The following is a 9542-nucleotide window of genomic DNA, read 5'->3' as shown; positions in this document are numbered from 1 at the left end:
AAACACCTTATTCAGCTGGAGAATTTTTTTATGTAGTTTCTTTTATTACCCTTTTTGGCTTTATAGCTGTTATATTATTGTCATATGATGCACCTATATAGTACTACTAATGATCATTGTCTTTTCTTATGTTAGCATTAAGACTATACCTTAAACAAATTGAATAATCTGAATGTTTTGGAATTGAAACAATCAACCAATTAAATTGTCTCATTAACTCAATGATGGTTAAAGAAAAAGGCAAGTAGCAGAAGAAAACTGTCACTACTAGAAACAGAGGCTTCTCCCATCGATATTCAGTGGAAATTTGTATTATAAAACATGACTTTCCCACCTTATTCCCATCGAACAAGCTCACAGGGAAAACGCATGATGGGAACAGGTTCTCATTGAAACGCTAGGAAACTTCTTAATTTTTCCGTGTGAAAACACTACTATTTAGGTTTTCCCACAGACATTTAGTGGGAAATAGCAACTGAACATTTTTCAGTGGGAAAATAGAGATGTTTTAAGTAGTGTGCTAGCTAGAGCATGGAGTAGCCAGTGCCAACAAAGGTGATTTCCTGTGAACAGTGAGGCCAGCAGGAGCTTCAGTCATATCCAAATCTTCTCCTTTAATCTCGCCTGGTAACGCGAGACGGAGCTTGTGCACAAGTCTTGCTGTTGCTATCTCATTTACTGCAATGGCGAAACTACTTCCAAGGCAGCCCCTTCGCCCAGCCCCAAATGGAATCAACTCGAAGTGTGATCCTTTGAAATCTATAGCACTATCCAAGAACCTTTCTGGTCGGAACTCATCTGGATTTTCCCACAGCAATGGATCTCTTCCGATTGCCCAAGCATTCACAATTACTTGTGTTCCAGCTTCTATATGGTATCCGTTTAGTCTTACATCTTGGTTTGATTCTCGAGGAACTAGTAATGGTGCTGGTGGATGAAGCCTGAGGCTTTCTTTTATAACTGCTAGCTGTTAAGTAGTGTAGGTTTCCTAGATCATCCTCAGTATCTCTGGTTTTCCGTTGCCAACTCCTCTCACGTCATTCTGCAATTTTTCCATAGCTTTTGGATGCCTCAAAAGCTCTGTCATTGTCCACTCTAAGGTTGTATATGTTGTCTCCGTACCAGCACCAAACACATCCTACATATTTGAAACAAGAACAAAACACACTATTATGTTCACTCTATCCTTTTTTACTTCCATGTTGTGTTTCCAATATTTGAACTACAGCTAATATATACTCTCTCCGTCCTAATTTAAGTGTCTTAGTTTCCTTTTTGGTCTGTTCCAAAAAGAGTGTCTCTTTGTATGTTTAGTAATTTGGCAATTTAAACATCATATATGGCAAGTTTAAAACCACAAGATTCAAAGGACACTTTAGTATATTATACACATCTTTAATATAGGACCATAAGATACAAAAGTCTCTTTTTATTCCTTAAACTTTGTGTCCAGTCAAACTAAGACACTTAAATTGGAGTGGAGTGAGTACTATTCATATGAAAGAGTTTTTGAGAAAGCATGTGAAGCTTACCACGATGAGGGCTTTCACTGAATCTCTTTGAAGAGGGAAATCAGTCACGTTTCGTTTTTGAATTTCAAGCAAAACGTCCACCAAGTCTTTAGCTTCTCCAACACGAAGTTCTCCTTTATTTCTTGTCATGTGTTCTTCAAGCACGTCTTCCATAAAATTATCCAACTCCTGAGCTACTTCCTCGATTTTACGGTCCAAACCATTGATCTTGTTCACCCAAGAAAGCCATGGAATATAGTCACCAATATTAACTTTACCTAATAGTTCAGCAAGTCTTGCTAGCACGATCTTAGTATCCCCTTCATCATACCTCCTCCCTGAGGCCACTCTACTGATCACATTATTAGTCAGGGAACTAAACATATCCCTCAAATCTATCAAAGAATTGCCCGCTTGTTCGATTTTTCGGATCATCTTTGATGTTTCTTCTTCTCTAACATCGCGAAATGATCGAACCATTTTGTTGCTAAGAAGATGAAGCACAGAAATGCTTCTTACTTGCTTCCAATATTCACCAAAGGGACAAAAGGCAACATCTTTGGAGCCATAGAGGACTCTATCACAGATGCTAGATTTAGGTCTATTTGAGAACACCAGATCGTGTGTTTTCAAGATATCGCGAGCAGCATCAACCGAAGAGGCAATGAGAACTGGCCTACTGCCAAAGTGAAGCAACATCAATGGACCATATTGCTTCGCTAGTTTCTGGAGAGATCGGTGTGGAAGCGATCCTAGTTGGTGGAGATGTCCTATAATTGGAAGCTTTGGTGGAGATGGTGGTAATTTCTTTTTGTTATGTGAAGTACTAGCAAATAACCATTGATGAAGGAAGAGAACAAAAATAAATAGGAGAAATACAAATGTACACCATTTTAAATCCATTTGTTTCCGTAAGGTGGTTACCAAATGCTACTCTTGTAGGAACTTTGTTTAACATACATATCAATATATATATATATATACTACAAACTTCAAGATTTTGTTAGCGTATCTAGCAAAACCTTTTGTAATTAAGTTAGATTTTGTTGAGGTTAAATTTTCTTAAACATATCTAGGGAAACTTAGTTTAGGTTATATTTTCTTTCACCAAACTCACATTGGCTGATAAGGCCAAGGGCAAATTTATGTGTCATTTTGGGACACGTGAACCCATGGCCTTTTCGTAAAAACTAGATATTTTATGTACATATTTTCTAAAATTGATCTAATATTACCTGCTGGCACCAATGCTATAAAAGGCTAAATGGTAAATGAATACCAGGGTAAAACCATTTGTTTCAATGAGGTGTTTACTAAATGCTAGACTCATGTAGGAACTTTGTTTAACATACATATCAATATATATACTACTACAAGCTTCAAGATTTTGTTTAGCGTATCTACAAAGACCTTTTCTAAGTTAGATTTTGTTGTAGTTAGATTTTCTTAAACATATCTAGGGAAACTTAGTTTAAGTTATATTTTCTTTCACTTTGAAAGCGCCCCTAAACTCGCATTGGCCGATAAGACAAAGAAGCTTTAAACACAATGCTCACATTTTTGGATCCGAAATATAATAAATTAAATCTTGCCTTTCTTGAAAGCTAAGAGAGCATGTTTGGCCAAAATTTTAAAAATTTCTTCTTTTGAAAAACACTTTTATCAAAATAGATTTTCACATTTTTTTTTGGGCGCCCGTGATAGCAGAACATCAGACTCTATTTCCAGCTTTCTGAATCTCATATGCGTGGCTAATTTTGAGATGAATTTGATTGTTCTTACTTCTTACAATTAAGATCAAATGTCACTGAAAACATGAAACAACATTAAGCGTACCAAATGATGTTAAATTAACTCAACATCGAGCAATTATATAAACATTGAATGTTTAAAAAACTATTCCCTCTGTCCCAATTAATGTGATACTTTTCGTTTCCCGAATTTCAAACTGCACGAACTTTGACCAGTATTTTAAGATGTATTTTTTCACCAAATTGATATGAGAAAATTTCCAACTTGTATAGTACTTTTGATGTAGTTTTAAATATATAAACTTTAATCTTAAAATATTGAGTTAATCTAATTCAATTTAGTTTCAAAATTTAGTCAAATTAAATTTCTAAAAACGAAAGGTATCACGTAATTGGGAAGGAGGGAGTATGTAAATTCAACTTATCTGAATGGAACATGTAATAGAAAATCTAGTACCAATTTGGCGTCTGAGATACATTTGGACACACCATATATGAAATAAATAGCAGAGCTTTGGCTTCAGCCAATTAAGTTAATATTAGAGGGACACCCCACCCCCTGCTTGGCTTGAGCAACCTTTAGAACAACCATCTATATTCAGCTTAAATTCACACATTGCGGGGGTCAAATTCGCTTATAGTGTCAAATATTTCACAAAACAACTCAAGAAATTGTTGCTTGAACAAATGTGGGGCTCACCGTCTCCGGTATATGTGAATACATGTAAATGGGAGAGGTACGAGCCCATTGACTTGATGGATGAAAACATAATCTTGTTATATGAAATAGTAATTTTTTTTTTTTTTTTTTTGAAAGATGCTCAAACTGGTAGACATAATTATTTTAAACATAATTATATGTTGAACTTTCTGCTGAAAACGGTTCAACTAAACTCCTACTGCACCGTGTGTCTTCGTCCACCTTAAGTCCCTAGATCTTGTCTCTACTAATTAACGTTGCTATAGCCTATACTGCTGCTCGTTTTAAAACCTGTTGAACAATGTAAATGATTGTATATCAAGTATACTCAAACTGTATATCAGTGCAGTTAGGCTAGTTAGTTAGTTAGTGTAGGGCAGTTAGGTAAATACAGCTGTCAAGAAGTTAGTTAGTTAGCCCCTTAATCTCGGGTAGTTAGTTGGTAATGATTGATGATTAGTTAGGATCAATATGTTATATACATAGCATCACAGATTGTATGAATTAACACTTTCAATGAATGAGTACATTCTTTCTTCTTCCCTTTCACTCAATTTGTCTTCTCTTTTGCATAACTGTTTCTTCTTTCTTCAAGATTTCTTCATGAACTATCATGGAGTTTGATTAATTTCATGGTATCAGAGCATAGACTCGGGAATTAAGAGTCATTCATTTCGATCTTTGTTTACAAAGATTCACTGATTTCCGCTAAAAGTAAATTCTGTACAATTCTATTTTTGGTTCAATTCGATTTCTTGGAATTGATCTTCTGTCAAAAGTTTCTTATAATTTATTGAGTAAATTTTTACAATGACAAACAACTCGAACAATACTGAAAGAACCACCGAAAATCTTGTTAATGGTGGAAATACTCAACAACAACAATTAGAAGTTACAACTGGACAGGCTTCTGGTACCGCACAGCCAGTTGAGCACAAGCACCCTCTCTTTCTTCATTCGAATGATGTAAGTAGCATTTCCTTAATCTCTATCCAATTAACTGGTACTGAAAACTATTCTCTATGGAGTAGATCAATGAGGCTTGCTTTACTAGGTATAAATAAGTTTGGTTTAGTAGATGGCACTTGTAAAAAGGAAAAATATGGTGCAAATTTATGGGATCAATGGGAGAGGGTAATTGCTATTATGTTGTCTTGGATCATGAATGCAGTGTCTAGTAATCTTCCTAGTGGAGTTGTGTATGCTTCTAATGCATGGGTTGTATGGGAAGATTGAAAGAAAGGTTTGATGAAGTAAGTGGTTCAAGAATATTTAGTTTGCATCAAGAAATTGCTACTTTAACACAAGGGAAAAGTTCAGTTTCTGTGTACTTCACAAAACTGAAGCATTTGTAGAATGAATTTAAAGATTTCGTCCCTTCTCCTGGGTGTAATTGTGAAAGGTCCAGGGATTTTGTTGCTTATATTCAAAGACAGAAACTGTATCAGTTTCTTATGGGATTGAATGGTTCATACATGCAAGCTAGGAGTCAAATTCTTTTTATGACACCATTGCCTTCAGTAAATCAGGCCTATGCCATGATAGTAAATGATGAAGGAGAAAAAGCTAGTGCATCCACTTCAGCTGGATTGCTTGGTGCAGCTCCTATGCACAACTATGATTCCACAACACGCTATTCTAGAGCTGTTGGTCAAAAATACAAGGAAGATTATAATCTGCAGTGTGAAATGTGCAAATTAAAAGGACACACCAAGGAAACATGTTACAAAGTAGTGAGATACCCTCTTAGTTTCAAGTAGAGGAAAAGAGGACCAGGAGGTGGAAACTATGGACAAGGATACCAAGGATCTAGATATCATCATGGTTCTTCTTCTGGATATAATCACAATGGACAAGCATATAGTGTGCAGACTGAAAATTCTAAGACTCAAACTCAAAATCAGTCAAGTGCCAATAATGAACAAGGGGAACAAATCTTGGCTAATATGACAAGTTTATATCAAAGGCAGAAGCAAAATACTATGAATTAAATGCCCAACATGAACTAGCCTGGAGCTTGTGTCTTCACAAAAAACCAGTATAAGTAGATCCTGTAGATGTTAAACAGGATGGGTAGCTATTCTCAAGCAAGTGCAAATGCAGCTAAAGCTGGTATTGATTGTGATGACATAACAAGTAAAGGTACAGGTATAAGTAGTGCATGTTTAGTTTCAGAAGTAGCCAAATGGATTATAGACACTGGTGCTACAAACCATATGGTTTCTGATACCAAACTGCTTGATAAATTCACCATGAAAAAACTGTCCAATCCAAATAACGTGTTCTTACCAAATGGTGACATAGCATTAGTGACACATATTGGAAAAAGTTCTATATCACCTAAAAGCACTCTGAATAATGTATTTGTTTTACCTCAATTCAAGTACAACTTAATGTCAGTATCCAATATAACTAGGGAACTGAGATGTGTTGCATTGTTATATCCTGATTTTTGCATATTTCAGGATCTCTCGGTGGGAAGGTGAAAAAGATTGGTAGAGTAGAGGATAGCCTCTACATACTAGTAAATCAAACCAATCAAAATTCTGAACTCAATCAACTGAAGTAAATTTGGCTGCTAAAACTACTACTCAAGCTACAGTTACAATTAGTCCTTCTGATATCATTCTCTGGCATCAAAGATTTGGACATGTGTCATCTAATGTTCTTAACAAGTTACTGCCTAATAGAGTAGATAGTATATCAACTGTTCTTAATAAATGTTCAGTCTCTCCTTATGCTAAGCAAGTTAGATTTCCATTTCCTTTTAGTAGCATCATTTAGTAGCATCAAGATAATTGTTTTAACCTTGTGCATATGGATGTTTGAAGTCCATATAAGATTCCTACTATTGATGGATATAAGTACTTTCTTACAATTGTTGATGACTATACAAGATTGACTTGGATTACTAAGATTGAAATCTGATGTATGTGTTACAATTCAGTATTTCTTAACATATGTTAAAACACAGTTTAACAAGATTGTGAAGATTTGCAGAACTGATAATGGGTCTGTATTTGTAAATGACATATGCAGTACCCTATTTAAGAATCTAGGTATTATACATCAAAGAACTTATGTCTATTCTCCACAGCAAAATGGAGTTGCTAATAGAAAGCGTAGACACATTCTAGAAGTCACAAGGGCACTCAGATTTCAAGCTAATATACCTATAAAATTTTAGGGATACTGTGTTCTTCTTTGCTGCCTATGTCATAAATAGATTGCTGTCTTTTGTTATTCACACATCTCCTTATAAGAAACTACACAAAAGGAGACCATCTTTAGCACATATCAGAGTAATTAGATGTCTGTGTTTTGCTAAAAATAACAATCAAACTGACAAAATGCAATCTACAACTAAACCTTCTATGCTCATGGGCTATTCTGAGATGCAAAAAGGGTGCATATTATATGATCTACATGAAAAAATATTCTTTGTTAATAGAGATGTCATATTCAATGAGTCTGAATTTCCATTTAAGCAAAAGAATTATAATTCCACACCAAGATATTCAGACAACTAGATGATATAACTAGTGAAGAATTCACAATAAATCATGGCAATCCTACTAATATAGTTACTGAGTTATCTGATGTAGGTATAACTGAATCACATAGGACAGATGCAACTCATGAAGTGTTGAGTGATATACCTGGTCAAAGAGATCAAACAACATCAGCACAAGTATCAGAAACAACCATTACAATCATGCATGCTTTTATGACTCAATTGGAGTAGAATCAGTCATCACACCTAGAAAATAGAGTGTGTCAACCAGTTTAGCCTACTAGGCAATCAGGAAGAACTAAAAAAGCTCCTATTTGGATGGAGGATTTCATTTCACTAACTCAACTACATCAGGATACACCATATGCCATCTCTAACTTTGTGTCTTATTGATACGATCCAAAGGAGCACACATGATTCAAGATCCTTCACCCGAGGCCGACCCAAGGAACTCCAAGCCTTACAAGCCATGATGATGCAAAAAGAGGCGTTGGAGACCTTTGAGGAGCTTCATAGGAGAGCATATGACGTGTGGATGATTGTTTGGTCGCGTGGAGTGAAGATGAGATGAAGGGAATCGATGATGGCTAGCCATGCAAAGAGGCTATTCTTTAAAATCAAGTAATCATCCCTAAAGAAGACTACCAAATAAGACACTTACTTTATTAAGGGTATTTTTGTAATAGCTAGCCTAGTTCTTTTGCATAGTAGTATAAATACTACACTTAGTTATTTCATTACTTAGATTATGTTGAATTGACATGAATAATCTAAATTGACTGATAGTTTGTTTGGTAGAATTAGTGCTAATCTAGTGATTAGTGATAGTTAATCATGGTGGATTCCATTGTTGGTTATGAAACCCTTTTCCATTGATTTTCAATTCAGTTGTTCATTTGTGGATTCATTTGGATTACTCTTGGTTGATTATCAAATAGTATAGGTTCGTTAGTAAGAATTGATTAGGAGGGTTTAGATTTCATATACCTAAGTTTGCCTCTAATTCCTTTACTAATTGGGTCTTACTATATCTTTTTATTTCTCATCCCAATTTCTTCACTTCTCATCTTTGATTTATAATATATCTTTAGTTTCCGCGAATTTTTTTGAATCCGTGTCTTTCACAAGCCGGATCTGGTCATTTGGTATTAGAGCTGAGGCTAAAGTGTTATTTCTATAATCCTCAATCCGAGGTTCCTTTTATTTTGAAAGAAAAAAAAAGTGAAATTTTGAAATTCGAAATTAGCCAAGAAAAAATAATAATCCAAAGTTGTTGTTGTGGTGGATTTGAGGTCAAATTTGAGTTCCTTGATATTAAAAACCCTTAGGTTTCAAATTTTATGGCATTTGGAGGTGTTTTGAACAGTCTATCATTGTTGAAGCTTGAAAGTTTGAAACTTCAAAGTGAGTCTTGGTGATTGAAGGTGAAATTGGCTTCAATTAGTGTTGGGCTTTGTTCTCCTAGTTGAGGGGAGCTTAGATCCGAATTTGGTGGAAAAACAAGGTGATTTGAAGGTGAATTGGAAATTCATAAGCATCTTCATATCTTCATAGTGAAGAAGAAGACCAAAAAGAGTGTTTGATCTAACATTATCAATACAAAAGGGCGAAAAAAAAAAGGCCCAAGACAAGTCTCCAAAAAAAAAAAATTAGAAAAAGAAATTCAGCCCAAAATTTCAAAAAAGAAAAAAAAGAAAGAAAGAAAGAAAGAAAAAAAAGAATCCACATCAGCACGCCATGTCAGCAGCCACATCAGCGTCGCGCCTGGCAAACGCCCGATCGCACCTACAGGCGCGTGGGCCCCAAATTCAGAGAGTGGTTCTCTTCAACACTTAGAAAATTTTTCTAAGTGTTGGAAGATTTTGGCACAACTTTAGGGGGTATATCTTCGTGTGTATAAGGAGTTATGGGATCCATAACCTATCTAAATTCAAGTTCAGCGGGTCTACTTTCCAAATCAACAAACCAGTCATCAATCGGAGCTCTGTATAAAATGTTGCGTGCGTTTAAATAAAACGCTGCAAGCAGCTCTGAATTTTCTAAGTGTTGGCCCAAAAACTTCCCAA

General features: G+C 35.4%; 1 pseudogene; it reads right to left on the bottom strand.

Annotated features, from left to right (window-relative positions):
• Positions 1–218: 218 nt before the first annotated feature.
• Positions 219–3518, bottom strand: LOC132040560 (cytochrome P450 71A3-like; annotated as a pseudogene).
• Between the last annotated feature and the right edge of the window lie 6024 nt (positions 3519–9542).

The sequence above is a fragment of the Lycium ferocissimum genome, chromosome 12 (genome assembly GCF_029784015.1).
Source record: "Lycium ferocissimum isolate CSIRO_LF1 chromosome 12, AGI_CSIRO_Lferr_CH_V1, whole genome shotgun sequence".
NCBI lineage: Eukaryota > Viridiplantae > Streptophyta > Magnoliopsida > Solanales > Solanaceae > Lycium > Lycium ferocissimum.
Note: the sequence above shows the minus strand (reverse complement) of the source record. Positions and strands in the feature narration are given on the sequence as shown.